At 37.7% G+C, this 16425-nt stretch overlaps 1 protein-coding gene across 3 annotated transcripts in view; it reads left to right on the top strand.

Moving 5' to 3' along the window:
- ntng1a (netrin g1a) overlaps nucleotides 1–16425 on the top strand; it is a 174967-nt gene that overhangs the window by 72429 nt on the left and 86113 nt on the right. The gene's annotated exons all lie outside the window — the stretch shown is intronic.

Genomic DNA, 16425 nt, shown 5'->3' with positions numbered 1-16425 from the left:
AGTGCATCGCTTTGAGCCAAGACAAACAACAAGAAAACAAGACAGTAATACAATTCATACCACTAATACATGGGTTTCCAAATAATTATGGAAACATGAAATAGTGATTTGAGATGAATGTTTTAAAATGTTACCTATACTTGATTTTATAATCCGTTGCAGTCTACAAAACAATCGTCCAATAGAAATACTGAAGTCCTCTGATTTCATTTTCAATACAATCGATAAGACGCATGATGGCACTAGTTGTGTTTGTAAGTAAAAGAGAGAGTGAGAAAGAAGCAGGAGTTTCAGGATGAGCGAACAGAATCAAGAAATTCAGAGAGCTATGTAATAACATGTTGTGTAGTTTAGTCACCCAACCAACATATTTTAAAATGTGTGTGTAAGTTAATAATGATAATAATAATGTAACTACACCTACAATAATAATAATAATAATAATTTAATTGCATTTGCTATTCCCTTGTTTACTAAGTTTATTTGTTGTTTGTTGATTTTCACATATAAAACCTGTTTAAATGATTTCAGTGTGTGTATCAGTACCTGTAGTACATTTTCATCACATTTTAACAATACCGTGATAATACTGATAACCAAGATAGTTTTGGTCACAATAATCGTGATATAAAATTTTCATACCATTACATCACTAGGTCAGAGTAAACTGCTCAAGGAAAACCTAATTTGATTGGTTACTAGAAGCAGGTAGACCCGCCTTCCCCCTTGCTTTTGCAAAACTCTATTCAGTGATAAATTCAGGCCAAAAGTGTGAGCGCAATAAAGGGAACACAGAACAGTGTATATCTAATTATTTCTTGAAAATATTTATACCACAAACACAAGTCATTTACGCGTTTGCCGTAGTTTATTTTACCAATCATTTTAGCTGTTCATGACACCCTTTCTTTGCTCGCATATCGCTGATTGCAGATTTGCAATGTTTTTGCCATGTTTAGGTGAAAAACAGTGCCAAAAGTGAAAGCGCAAAAAAGAAAAGGATGTCAGAAGAATACACAACAAATTTACTTCGTGTTAATACGCAATTACAGATTCACAACACATTAATTATACTTATGCAAAGCATGAAAGTATTGCTAAAATGTGTTTCTTACGATTGCATCTTGATTTACACTTTTACAAATAGTTCTGTGCATACGTACGCGATTCATTTTTATGCTTGCAATTTTGATTTACGCTTTCACAAATCTTACTATGTGCATCCAAATAATTTAGGGACTATCATACCTTCCTTATTGATGAGAGAGCTCAACAGAGAATGGCCAGACTGGTTCAAAATGATAATGTCTACGGTATCTCAGATGACCGCTCTCTATAATTGTGGTGAGAAGAAAAGCATCTTAGAATGCTACAAAACATTAGGCAGGTGGTTTTGATGTTGTGGCTGATCGGTGTATATGTTTATTCAGATTGAGAAATTCTAGACCGTCTTATTTTCCAAAAAGAACTTTCACAGAAACTCATTCAGTGGGTGGTGCTCTTCAAACAAAATCACTGAGAAAAACAACAGTCTTAAAAAGTATCTAACTGCATCCTTTAGAAGAAAATAACTATAAAAATAACTATTTCTTCATACTGTAGTTCTTTGTACTGAACTGTGAAAAAACAACCTCCAAAATGAATATTATTGGAATTACACATGTGGTTCTTAGTGTTCTAAATTGTATGTCATTATCTCTGTGAAATCATATGATTAGGAGTCTATCCTATCTGTCTAACACTTTGAACCCCCCACATACTTGATTTTACCCCTACATATCCCATGCTGAGACCTGATATGTGTGGAATGAGTTTTAGGGCTTTTCCTGCTATTTTCTGGATTGTCTCATTGGATTAGCCTCTAGACTTAATTAGTCACTTTAAAAGTGTTATTAGCAGTTTGTTTGGAGGCAAAGGAGTCAGTCTTGACTGAATGACCTGCTGGTCTAATTACACATTGGTCTAATCAGCATTTACAATTGTAACAGAGTAACAAGGCTGTGCTCTTTCTCCACTAACTTTGTGTCTCACCTTCTGTCTTTTTCTCTTTGCAAACACAATGGATGTTTGTGTGTGTATGTGTGCACACATGAATAAGTCTCTTAGAGTACAGAGAATTGCGATCTGGTCTCTAAAGTCATCTGTCAATCATATTTCATATTCACCGGTAAAAAGAGAAATAATCCCTGGTGGATAGGCCAAAGAGGCTTCAGTGATATGCAGGGGTGGTAGGAGCAGAATATAAAGACCACTAAAGCAGCCTTCCTCACACAAAATACATTCACAGTCATATTGAGTTTAATTCAGCCCTCAGACAAATGTGCAAAATACAGGCACAAAAACTTGTTACATCCAAGAATGGAGAGGGTGACAAACAGGAACATTAAACTGAATTATTTTGACATCCTCAACAGTCAAACCTCTATTGCATTCCTAAGATTGTCAGACTTGCTAAATGTAATACAAATTGAACACAAAGGGAGAACTTGCACAGCCAACAGTAATTAATATAAGATTCAATGTCTGCACAGTGAATCCTAATTAAGTGGAATGGAAATGACACAAAACATTTAAACTACATCATGCAGCCTAGTTGGACGGCATGAGATTTCACGGGAAGTTTTCTTGTGCCAGGGAACAACTTCCCTGTCAGATAGATACAAACACCACAATGTTGTTATGAAATTATTCTGAATTAAACCCTCAGGCTGCTATTTACAGAGATTTACCAACAACATGGCTGAGAAATGACTTTGAAAATGCTATTTTCAAAGCGATTTCAAAAGTTATAGCTGGCAGGGACAAAACAGGACCACATCTCTGAATTTTACAAGGCATTATGAATTGCATCAATGTGATGTGCAGATCTTAAAGCTGAATCTTGTCATTACATTGTTATGGATGGATGGATGGATGGATGGATAGATAGATCGATTTTTTTATTCTTTTTAAATGCAGCAAAATTGAACACTTTGCTATAGAAATCTGAGGGAATTATTTTTCAGAGGGTGTGGTCAGTACTGAGATGCTTGTTCATTCAGCTGTACAGCTTTTGCTCTAAAGCATATGTACAGAATATATTTCTGACTGTAGGTGGAAGATAAAGAGGGTAAAAGAATGAGACAAAGGCTGGATTATCAGGGCTAAGGCACTGAGGATAGCCTCAGCCTCCATAACTTTTGCTGCCATAGTAACCCGCACAGTGGGCCTGGTCAAAAAATGTGTGACTGATGCTTCGTTAAGAGCCGAGAGACTCATGATGTGGATAATCCCAGTGGGTGGTTAGATGAGAGAGTGTGTAAATAATTATATAAATTCAAGTAAATTCACTTAATTTCCCTTCTCAACTATTCCAGTCCTGTTACCTTTTCTATTAAATGTTTATTAAATATTATATATCATATAATATAAAAAAAGTATGTTTGTAAAAATCTTTTTACGTCCATTAACAATATTAGTCAAGTTTCTTAGACTATATAATAGGATGAATTTGATTAATTTTATATGCCAATTTTTCCACCTTTTTGCTACTGTACCTTTAAGAGTTCTATATGTAATGTAAACAATTATTTGCTAACCTCCTGTGTTACACAAAAGTTAGTTGTGTTGAGGATATAAAGTCTGTTTTAATTCAACGACACTTCGTGTAATAAGACACAAAGCAAATTCCAGCGAAATCACACAATCAAGTATTATTATCATTATGACTACCATCGAGAATATTTACAATAACTTCGACTGAGCTTGGGAATATACATTCATTCATCTGGTTTAAGGTATAATTTTCACTTTAAACTTTAGTCTCATCACATTACATTGCAATCTTCAAAACACATAAACTATCTCTCAAGCTTTAGCTTAAAAGCCACAATCATCTTATTTGCCATTAAAAAATAAACATATTCTATTGTGCAAAAACAGCATGCAAGGTATAACCATTCATATTTTATTTGAAAGATATTCATGAAAATAATGCAGCAAACATAATTCGGGTAACAACAAATGTTAGATGTACTGTAGATAAACTATATAATTATATGAAATATTAAAGAAATATAAAATGTAACCTAATTCCCTTACACTTGCATGTGAAATTAGTAACAATGCTTACTTGAGAATTCTGAGACTACTAGTGACAATATATTTCGCTTTATTTCATTTTCATTTTTCCCAAAACAATTTGAGTGAAAAGATTTATTTAACATTTTTAATAAATTGCAGATTGTTATTATTATTAATGTAATTGACTATTTGGTATGTGTCCCCATTGCTTTAATGACAGTGTGCTTGCTCTGAAGCTGACATGAACTCCACAAGTTTGTGCAAAACCTGATGATCCATGATATTCACATTGTGATTTGAGAATATACAAAAGAGCATCTTGTGTGCTTTCAATGGAAGCAAGAAAATCTGACCTTTTGTAAAAGGAACAGGTTCATGGACATTGCTAACATGGTCAATGTCACAAATTTGCTTATTTGATTCGTGACCTAGACATAGTGCAGATTAATTGTGCGTCATAACGTTGCTTTGTTAAACGTGGATGGTCAAATGTTAATATGCTCATGATTGTGAAGTCAATACCCTGATATTTTCTAAACAAACAATTTTTGCAGCTTAGTTACATAAATGGTCTGGGAGGACTGATGAGAGTACCCTGTATTATGGCCATTAGAGTATGTTTAAAAAAATCCATTTTCCATTATATGACCAATTTTTATAGCTTTTTTTTTTTTCTTATTTCTTTTTTCTTTTTTTTGTGTGTGTGCCAAAGTTTAGTGTTAGGTATTTTTGATTTTTTTTGGACTGTAGAAGGGGAAAGTGTGTGCATGTGTGGTAAGTCGCTGTGTTCTGTGGTAATATCACTGATTAGTTCAGGCAGATCAAAAGAAGCAATAACTGTGTGAGGCGGGTCATCAGACTACTTTGTGTGGTTATTTTCTGATCTTTTGTCATTTCTAATGAGATCAGCTAAGAGTGCTTCCCTGCATGTAATGGCTGCTTCATTTTATGATGAAAAGAAAGGGAGACTCTCTATGTCATTGAAAAAGGAAATAATTACCACCACTTGAATTTCTCTGTATCTTCACTCAGAAGATTAGGGGTGGAGTGTCTAATTTTGTCCTAACTTCATTTCTATGTTTCAAGCAATCAAAGCAGGTCTGAAGCTCTGGCCCTCATAATGCTGACCCGTCACAACAAACAGACACATCTGAAGACTGGGGAGAGTTCTCATTTCACAACTCATCAGCTTAAGATCTGATATGTAATCTCTCTACACGCTAAATATTAGCAGAAAGCTATCGATAAATACAGCTGTGTTTAGCCTTTGATAAACAGCTGATGTAAAAATGAGGATTCATCTTCAAAGCTCCACTCTCATAACTGGAGTCATTCTTCAAGTCCATTGTGTAAAGGTACAAGCAGTCCATTCGCTCCTCATCCCTTAAGTATTCACCTTGACACATTGGAAGTTAATGGGTGTGATCTGCATCTGTGAATACAGCCTTTTAAGTGGTGTTTTTGAATTGTGACCTTTTGTCCCATTCTCACCATGTGTCCATTGGGAAGTTGTCCAGGGCACCTAAAATGAAATTATGTTGTTGTGACTTTTTTTACAAAACACAGACGGCTATAACATATTTGCAACAGATGTTTTAGTCTATTGATGAAACTCATTTCATTTTCATTCACCTCTTGAGTTAGAGCAATGGTCACCATTGTATATACTATTTGGCATACAGTTACTATGGTAACATACAAAGTAACAGATATGTTAATTTGTAAAGCATTAGTTTATAGTCAATTGGCAAATGATTTATTGTTGTTTAATTACAGTAGTTCATGTATAGGCAGTTTGATAATTTTTTTTAACATAAACAATACATTAGTTCATAGTAAATAAAGAAATTCTATATGTAATTCATTGGATTTACATTTAAACATAATTAATGCATTTGTTACTGTTTAGTAACAGATACTATTAAAGCAATTATTACTTAATATATAGGTCATAATAAAGCATTGACTAATTGCTAACTAAGCATTTTGCGTGACCTAATCTGTGAGAACAGTTTATGCCTAATTATACATTTGTTAATTATCCATTACTCTGAAAACTTGGCCCTGAAATAACCATCTCCACAGCATCTTAATCAAAAAGGCTCAAAATAGACACTAAAGCTTTAAAAACAAAAAACAGATACAACACAAAAGTGCAGAAATTATTGTGAGAGAGGAAATTCCACAGTTTATTAAAAGAGATCCTCTAATTACTCAAAAGGCACTTTAGCATTTTCCATCCTATTAAGCTTTATGAGCAGAATTGGTCTCATTATTGCCAATTAAAATGACTGTTTAATTCAGTTTCACCAGTGGACCTACTATAAATATTTCATAAAATTTTGTCCGATTCCAGAAGGAAAGCTACATTCTGTGTGCCTGCACTGGAAACAGCCAGCACGTCATCACGGTCACATGTGAAAACAAAAACAAAATTGAAATAGGAAAGAGCATGTATCATTATATTATTGACTTTATTATATTTAATTTTCATTATTTCATTTATTATATTAAACTTCATTAGTGAAAATGTCCTTATGACTTAAAGCTTCCTTTATGCTTCTGAAGTGTACAAGCGACGTTGTCATGCAATACATGTTACTTTTCTCAGCACTGGGCCGGATGGAACAATAACATTATTTTGTGGTTACTGAATAGGGCATTTGAAATTTTGAAATTGCGCATAAGAAATCCTTAATGGAAATGCTTGATATGCGAATAAACTTTCTAAATTCATTTAAAATTGAATGCGCTAGGAGGAGGTGGATTTTCTAGATTTTCGCGTTAGGTGATGGAAATGGTTTATTCGCAAAATGATGACAAGTTTTGATCATCCGTGCATGTGTTATGAGTGTGCGAAAAGCTTGATGTGACCGAAAGGTCTGACCTTGGCACACCATTCTTTGAACATAGAGCTTGTCATTCGGAAGTGTTTAACCCACAGCTGGTCGATAAAGTGTGTCCTCACAATCTGCCAGAACAGATTTGAGAGCGGGTGCTCCCAGGTATTCTGAGACTGTCGTTGTGTATGCATTGCAGCTATTTTAGCCGCCATTATATCAGATATTACGTTTATTCTGCGGTGTCTCGTGAATGCATTTAATAAAATGAGATACTTTCTCCAATCTTTCAAATAAAACTTTCCCTAAAGCAGGGAGAGGTCATTCAGCTGCTCCATCATGACGAGGCAGCTCCCTCATGATAATGCGCATTATAGTGGATGGAAATGTACAACTATTCGTATTTTCATGTGCTTAAAAATTCTAAACATTATGGATGGAAACCCAGCAACAGAAAGCAATATTCAGCCAAATCACCGCTTTGATGACAAGTTTCAATGAGCAAAATGAGATATTCAACACATAAACAATGTTTATTACTTTAAAGAAAGTGCAAATGATTAAGTTTGCAAGGCATAAAAAAATAGGACCCGATGAAATATATGTTTGTTTGTTTTTCACATTTTGCTTTGTTTTCCCAAATTCTGTTTTCTATCTATTGAAATCTATTGAAACATACATTTTCTAAAATAAAATTATTCCTGATGTAATAGTAATAATAATTATTATTATTAGTCTGGAATGTGCTGCACGCTTCGCATTAAATTAGCATCTCGCTTTTTGTAATCTAATACACAGATTACAGAAGTCATAATGTGATGTTTTTCAACGCCTTCACTTTGAAGCATGCAACACAAGAGAACTGGATATTAAATGAAATCGAAGGTTGCTGAGGTTTAGAAATTAGACTCGGATGCATGTGACAATGCAGTACTGGCCCGAAAGGGTGAAACTCTCACACTGGCCTGGGGCCAGCTGGCCATACATACTGTTGAACCATATTAATAAATGTTTATTTAGGCATATATAGTTCTCACTTTAGATTATGTCATGCAAAATGCTTAGCTAGCCATTAGTAAGTGCTTTATTACAACCTTTATTTAGCATTAATTGTTTTAATAGTAAGTGATCCTAAAACATTAATATACAAATGAATTAAGCCAAAATGAGTGTCAAAGTCATTACATTTTTAATATATTTACTAACTATGAATTCATGCTTTCTTAATGTTGCAACAGCTATAATGCACCAGTTAGGTATGATTAACAAGTTGTTTACTAAGGATAAAAAAACATTATCAATCTGCCTATATATTAACTTATTAAACAATAATAAATAATTTGCTAAAGTGAATAGAAACAAATAACATACTATTTATATATAGCATATTATTGTATTAATAATGTAGAAATAATAATTTATATATGATCAATTAACTACAAACTAATGCTTTACAAATACTTTATACCGTGTAGTTATTTTAAAGTGTTACTGTCTGTTCTTAAGCCCTGGGGTATGGCAGTATGGGTACAATGTATGTGCATAAGTGTGCTGATGGTGTCTAGGGAATCCAATGAATTTGGCAGGTGGGGATCAGGCTGGCTTCCCATTTTTGTCTGCTATCTCGTCCCATTGACCTCTGGTTTGAAAATGCGACTGTAATTCTTGCCGGGATTTATCCCTGGGTCTATTACACATAGTAATCTGCTCTTCCTGTATTCAAGCAGCGTGGAGGTGAACCCAAGTATTTTTGCGTGTGTTCAGCAGGCAAGCTCAAAGGGGCTTGTGAGAGCAAAAAAGGCAGATTGAAAAGGAGTGGGAGCTTCAATCAAGCCAAGGGCCTTGGAGAAATCTATCCCTCCACCAAGGTCTCATTTATGCACAAGTGATGATTTATTTGCAGTCTGGAGAAAGAGAGGGAGAGATAAACAGAAAGAGGGTGAGAGAGAGTGGGAAATTATATGCCCAAATTCTTATGTTTGTTTGTAACACCTACTACAATCGCTTGCAAAATCAAATTTGCTCCTTTGTAATTTAATGGCTAATCTTGTGTCTTACGAACATGTTTGATTAAAATTGTATGTATGCACCAGGAAAAGACAGATGCAATTAGCTTGACCTAAAGTTGCACGTGATCTGGCAAAACTGAACAAAATTAACATTTGAAATGATCGAGGAGAAATCACTCTTCACAATTCACACTGCTCTCCTTTAGCTGAGACAATTATACAGTAGATTTTACAATGTGAGCACTAATCTCAGTGTTGCCTGTGCATAGTATTTTCATTTTCAATGAATAGATATTGATCTATTTGTCATTTCTGAAGTGCTCAAAACAGCCACAATTGAATATGTGAAGCGCATTGCAAGAGAGTGATGGAATAGACAATAAACTAGCTAAGTTATGATGTATATGTCTGTGTGGGAATGTTTGAGAGTGTGAGTGTGTTTGTGTGTGCACATATGATAGAGAGAGAGAGATGCAACATGAAGGCCTTAAAACCAGTCCCCTTTGTCAGCTGGTTCTGAAACTCACAAACCCACTAACAACTAACAAACTCATGAACTCATAAAAGAAAGCAAAAATTCACATTTGGACCAAAGCAAATTGGAATATAATCGGATCCTAAACAGAAAGTATAATATGGCAGATTATCTCCACTCTGTAAGAGATCCAAAACAGAGATGGATCCTCACCAAATACAGGCTCAGCAATCACAGTCTGTCCATAGAAAAAGGCAGACACAGACAAACATGTCTTCCAAAGGAAGAACGAGTCTGTGCTCACTGCGACACTGGTGAGATCGAGACAGAGACACACTTTCTCCTTCACTGTGAGAAATTTACAGAGGTGAAAGAGAAATACTTTGACAAACTCTCAAATCTCATGCCACAGTTTTCCAGTTCAGCAGAAACAGATCAAATGCAGGTGTTACTGGGGGAGGACAATCATGCATCAGTTGCAGCAAAATTCATTTTTGAAGTGCACACCCTCAGAAACCATCCATCCATCCATCCATCCATCGTCAACTGCTTATCCTGTGTACAGGGTCGCGGGGGGCTGGAGCCTATCCCAGCTAACATTGGGCGAAAGGCGGGGGACACCCTGGACAGGTCGCCAGTCCATCGCAGGGCCCCTCAGAAACCAATTACTTTAAAATTTTAAATTGAAGAATTGAGAGAGAGAGAGAGACAGAAAGAGAGAGAGAGAGCAATCTGTGATCTGGGTTACGTGTCACAAACATCTGTCACACAAAAAGGATTTGTTTGATTTGTTGGTCCTATATATCTCAGTCTGTAGTATCTCAGACAGTAAATTTGTTCTCTGTCACATTGGGGATCTGGTAATCTGAAGCCTTGCCTGCCAGTGGGACAGTCATATCTCATTCACGTCTGCCCTCGACATGAAATTCCCACCTGCGTAATACGTTTTGATGTGGCTTGGTCAGGTTGGGTCTCTTTTATATTTTATATAGTGTATCTTTTCTGCTTTTAAGGCCCTTTTACATGTGCCAGGGCTTCAGCACACCTCTCTACCCAATCATCATGCAACACTTTGTCTTTGACAGGAAAAGTGTTTCACGTGTACAGAGTCACAGAAGGGAGATTTCTACGCTAGATTTCTTGCTAGAAGGCAATAAATCGGGAAGTGTAAATATTAAATTCAAACTAGGAACAAAGAAAAAGGTAATATGTGACCTTCAGCAATGTATCTCCTTTTTCCCTGAAAGTCATAATATTCCCTTGACATTTGATTTTTGTGATCCAAGGGCAGATTCCCTTTTGTTTGTTTGATTACAGATTTTGCAGATTGTTAGAGATTATCGGCTAGAAAATAATAGTCATTACATAGTGTAAGTAAATATACTATATTCTAGCTGTGAAGAACTCATAGCATAACATTTATTTGCTCTCTTCAGATCAAGACAAATTATTGCATTGATAATATATCTTTATTCCAAAGCTGTGTGCAATCAGCCGTGAGAAAAACGCTCAGACTGGAGCTGAGCAAACAAACAGAATTTTTTTAGGACAGATGGTTGGTGAGGCTGCGTTTTGGAAGCAGGTGAGAGGTGATTCATAACGACTATGTGTGTTTGTGTGTGTGTGTGTGTGTGTGTGTGTGTGTGTGTGTGTGTGTGTGTGTGTGTGTGTGTGTGTGTGTGTGTTTGTTGGTGTGAAATTACCCAGAACACATTTAATGGGGACAACAAGCTCGGATTAGAACCAAGTAGCGGACTGCATGCACAGCATATCTCTTTTTCTATTTTTCTTTCTTTCTTTCTCTCTCTCTCTCTTTCTCTCTCTCTCTCTCTCTCTCTCTCGCTCTTTCTCTAAATCTCTGGCCCTTTTTCTTGTTCATCAGACCTCATCAAGCTCTATGTTGAAGGGATTTACCTTACATGGTTTGGAGACTCACACTGTCATTAGCACCAATTCACAGAAAGCTGAGAAACCTCGCATTTCCACATATACCTAGCCATCAAAATCCACAACGCTGGTCCAGGTGTCCTGATCAGATTAGGATTAAAAGAAACATCTTTAGTAATTACAGATTTTGTCTGTGTGGCTGCTATGTCAAACCATGTCACCTATTGTGAGTCAAACTATTAATCCTTACATAAGGCTCTCAGTGGCATGAAATTACTAGAAACGTTTGTAATTGATTTTCGTTGGCTGCATTTCAAGGTGATATCTCTCTCCTTCAATATATGGGAGGTTTGCAGTGACTTTTTTTACATGATTAATTTTTATAAGTTTTGTAGCCTAATACTTTTTGATAGAAATCTAAGGCTGGTTTCTTAAAATACATTACAATGCAGTTTGTCTTTGTCTGACTCTCTCTTAGAAATTACTTTTTCTTAGAACAATCTTCGGAACTATGTCCTAAGCAGATGCAAATTGATAATGCAACAATCACATCTCTTCCATGGTAATTTATTTTGTTATTTTTGACCTAACAAGCCTTGATATCTTATTGTCATTTTATAGTACTTTATGTTGGCCTTGTATTTTAATCTATTTGCCAGTGGGTTAAGAAAAATAAACTACATTTAAAGGGAATTCGAGGGAAGGAACGAGACGTTGTGTCGAATGAAGTGACACAAGGGCTCTTCCTGGGAAGCCAAACGTACCTCTGAACCTGAGAAAAGGCCAATGTCAAATTGGCAAACAGAATTTGCATACCCCACCCCGGACATACAGGTTTAAAGGGAATGAGTAGTGAGTGCCAGTCAGGATTTTGCACTGAGGAGCCGAAAATAAGGTACGGACGTTTACAGTGGTAGGTCTAGTGCTTTGGCAGGAGGGACACAACGTGTCATTGCTTCCCACGGGGAACGGAGGTTACAACAGTAACCATGACGTTCCCCTTCTGTCACTCACTCGACGTTTTGTCGAATTAAGTGACACAAGGGGTCCCGTCTAAAAACGCCACGCACTGACCATGTTACGTGAACTGTCGAGACAGGTGCAAGCAGGCTACTGCATGCTAGAGACAACTGTGTCGGCTGCACGTAGCCCTCCCCAACGCCCCGAAAGAGATGCTACATACACATCTTAGGTTCCCCGCACCCCTGAGGGGGGGAACAGGTGCTACATGACTAGCATGGGAGCAAGCCCGGCAGCCGCGGCCTTCTCTCTCACTATGTCTCTCACATAGGACGTGAAGAATCTTAACGCTATAAAATGCGTCAGGGAAGGCGGTCTTTTTCCCGGTCCTATTCTTTCAGGGGGAAAAGACCCTGCGGAGGCCATAACCTGCCCAGTCTAGGGGGAGTTAACATGTTGTTGTGAAGCCGTACGTGGGAAATAGCGTGGTTGTAGGTCCAGCCTAATTAGGGGGGGCAAGATTGGTCGCAACACGCCACCTTTTTGGTTACAATGAAGTAAGGGCGGTAGAGACCCTTCTTCATCTCGGCTGGAGGGACAGGCTCTATTGCGTCCTTGAGAACAGAGTCGTGATCTCTGCCCATAAAGCGCTGGCTTTTTCGCCGCGTACGGAAGTGGGAGACGCGTAGCCTAGTCAGATGGTCCTGGCCAACCAGCACGATGGGTTGGGCAGCGAAAGCTGGGCGTCCAAACTCCGCATGAGGGGCACTAATAGGACGATCGCTTTTGACGTACCGGGCGGGGCTTCACGGCGGCGAGGTTGCAGTTAATAGCGCGTCAGGAGGCAGAAGAGTGTCCCAATTCCGGGGGCTCAAGGGAGAATGCCGGCTGGCCGCGAGGCGAGCTGCACTGATCCCGAGCTCGGACTTTTCTCTTTTGCCATGAGAAAAGAAAGCCATGACCGCAATGTTGCCATGGCTATGTTCTCGCACTGAGAACATGAACCATTCACAAAACACTGCCTACGTGTAATCGCAGCCCAGGCACGCGAGGCAGCTTTTATGACCGTCAGAAGTGGAGAGAAATCAACCACATCCAGGAACTACACAGAGGTGGAAAGACATCTTTAAAAAGACGCGCCCTGAAAAGGACGTTCAACGCCTGCTGTGTATTGCTGTTTTATGAATGGAAACCCAAACTCTTTTAGAGGAAATAAACTCTTTTTAGGAGGAGAAACACTCTTTCAGGCAATGAATGCGCTGTCGAAGTGCCCAGGGGCATGGTCTGCACAGCGTGCAGAGAGAGAGAACGCCAGCTGGAAATGCGCCGTAGATCCAACAGCAGTGCTTCTTGCCAACAGAGGTGAGTGAAATAGTGGTGAACTCAGCTTTGCTGTTGCACAACCGTTCGGCTCCGAAGAAAAATTCTGACTGGCACTCGCTGCCCCGCTTCCCTTTATACCCGTATGTCCGGGGCGGGGCATGCAAATTCTGTCTGCCAACTTGACATTGGCTTTTTCTCAGGATCAGAGGTACGTTTGGCATCCCAGGAAGTCCCCTTGTGTCACTTAATTCGACACAACTTCAAGTGAGTGACAGAAGGGGAACTAGACAGAAATACTGATTAAGAAAATAAATTTAGCAGTGTGCTTAGGGTTGTTTTTTTATTTATTCTTAATAATAATAATACTTATTATTATTATTATAACTTTTATTTGTATAGCACTGTTTAGCAATTTAGCACAAAGTGGTTCACAATATAAAATAAAATAAAATACATGAAATACATCATAATAAAACACATTCACATAGTAGGATTACAAGCAAGTTTTTACAAATGTTTTTTAAATGAACCTTAAAGACAGACACATAATCAGCAGATTTAATAACACGGGCAGGCTGTTCCATAATCGTGGGAGCTTCACTACAAATGCTCTATCACCTTTAGTTTTACATCTGGATTTTGGAACAGCCAACAGTTCACAACAGGAAGAAGCACATATAAGATTCCCTGTATCCCAAAAACTCAAGACATGTCTCATCTTGGAAATGTTCCTTATAAAAGGATAAAAACAAGGCTGAACTTACTGCTTGACATGGTATTTGAATTTTACATTTGTGTAAAAATAGACACTCACATTTCTGACCACCTGCTGAATATTTGGAACAACCTAAATAGGTGCTGACTCAATCTGAATGTTTTATAACCATGACCAATTATCACAACCTCTGTTTTAACAGCATTTAGCTGAAGAAAATGTTGTGCCAACCAGTCTTTTACTATATACATGCTTAAAGAAAATGTTAATTACTCAGCTAATTGGGATTTAAAGAGAAATACAATTGTAGATCATCTGCATAGCAATGAAAATTAATGTTGTGTTGTTTAATAACATAACCAAGACGTATAATATAAAGAGAAAATAAAACTGGCCCTAACAGGCAACCTTGCGGAACTCCACAATTAATTGTAGAAGCTTATTTAATACATTTAATAAACAATCTTCATTGTAAATAAATGTGAGCAATAGTAATTTTGATGCGTTCCTTAGGCAAGTACCACTAAATATAGACACCAATCAATTATTCTTCACCAAGAGGTGCTAGTGACTAAAGCACACACTCCTTATCATGCTGAGATAGAATATCATGAATGAATAGCACTGGCCGGTCCATGCTTGTGGACTCTACTATCAGGCCTGATCATTTTCCAAGTTTACTTTCATGGCTGTAGAATATTGGCTATAGAGCATACTGTGTTTATACCCCTTTGTCAGTATTAAGATGTTAAATGACTGTCAGGGCTTCATTGTCACGTCATCTGGAGTACAAGCAAAGAGGAAAAGCCTATTAGCAAAAAACACTCCATTTTCTCTCCTCTATTCTTCTCTGCCACTATCGTTCATTTTCTTCTCGGCAGTCTTCTTATATGGGTAGAGACCCATGCTTTATCACTGCACACTTCCCCCAGTGTCCAGGCCTGCGGATTCCTGCAGCGAGACAGACATCTTCCACTTAATCAGCTCCTGTGTTTCTTGTTCAGATAAATTGGAGCTTGTTCCTCCTGAGAGTTCTTTCCTGGAGGACGCAACTGCCACCTGACAGTGTCGCATCCCTGTGAGCCCCATCTCAGCGTACGTCTCTGTGTGGCACAACAGAACATACTGGTGCACTGATTAGTGTGAATGTTTGAGAGAAAGCTATGGGGTAAGGTAGGGTGGTTGACATTAAGTGACACTCCTCCATTAGTGTGAGGAACTTCGTGGACAGCCAGTGGAAGAAGATGGCACTCTCATTACTGACTTTGAATTGCAGAACCCTGGTACATTTTTCACCTGTCAGCGATGGATGTAACAAAAGTGCACCTCTGGGTGTCCTTACCTCAGGGTGCAGATCAAGGTAGCCGTTATACAAAAGAATGACTGGTGGAGAGTGTATTATTCACAATTTGGCAGTCTGACCTTCATTTTTTTTTTCTCTTTTTTAATGATTATTTAAACATGTATCTCTGTACTTTCTTAACACTTCAGAGACTCTTGTTCTTTATAATCATGGAGTGGCAGAACTTTAAAAGGGGAATTATCTTCTCATAAATTATGTGCTGATTAAGACTTGTTTTACTTGTTGTCTGTGTGTGGGAACTTAACTTAAATTACTATAAAATATATAAGTCTTTGGGCATTTAATGGCCAGGTCTTATCGGGATTCATCCAACAGCTAAAGAACAGATCCGGCCACTGCTTCAATTACACTCCCTTAGCACATTATTAGGGACAAAATGGTCCTAATAAAATGCCAGACATGGTCTTCTGCTGTCGTGGCCCATCCACCTTAAGGTTTGATGTGTTGTGCATTCTGAGATACTGTTCTGCTCACTACAATATTACAAAGGTGTTATCTGAGTTACCATAGCCTTTCTTTCAGCTTGAAATTGTCTGGCCATTCTCCGTTGATCTCTCTCATCAACAAGGCGTTTTCGTCAGCAGAACTGAAACTCACTGGATGTTTTTTTGTATTTGGCACCATTCTGAGCAAACTCTAAAGACTGTTGTGTGTGAAAATTCCAGGAGATCAGCAGTTTCAGAAATACTCAAACCACACCATCTAGCACCAACAATCATGCTGGAGTAAAAATCAATGAGATCAAATTGGTTTTCCCCATTCTGATGGTTGAGGTGAACATTAACTGAAGC

The sequence above is a fragment of the Xyrauchen texanus genome, chromosome 41 (genome assembly GCF_025860055.1).
Source record: "Xyrauchen texanus isolate HMW12.3.18 chromosome 41, RBS_HiC_50CHRs, whole genome shotgun sequence".
Classification (NCBI taxonomy): domain Eukaryota; kingdom Metazoa; phylum Chordata; class Actinopteri; order Cypriniformes; family Catostomidae; genus Xyrauchen; species Xyrauchen texanus.
Note: the sequence above shows the minus strand (reverse complement) of the source record. Positions and strands in the feature narration are given on the sequence as shown.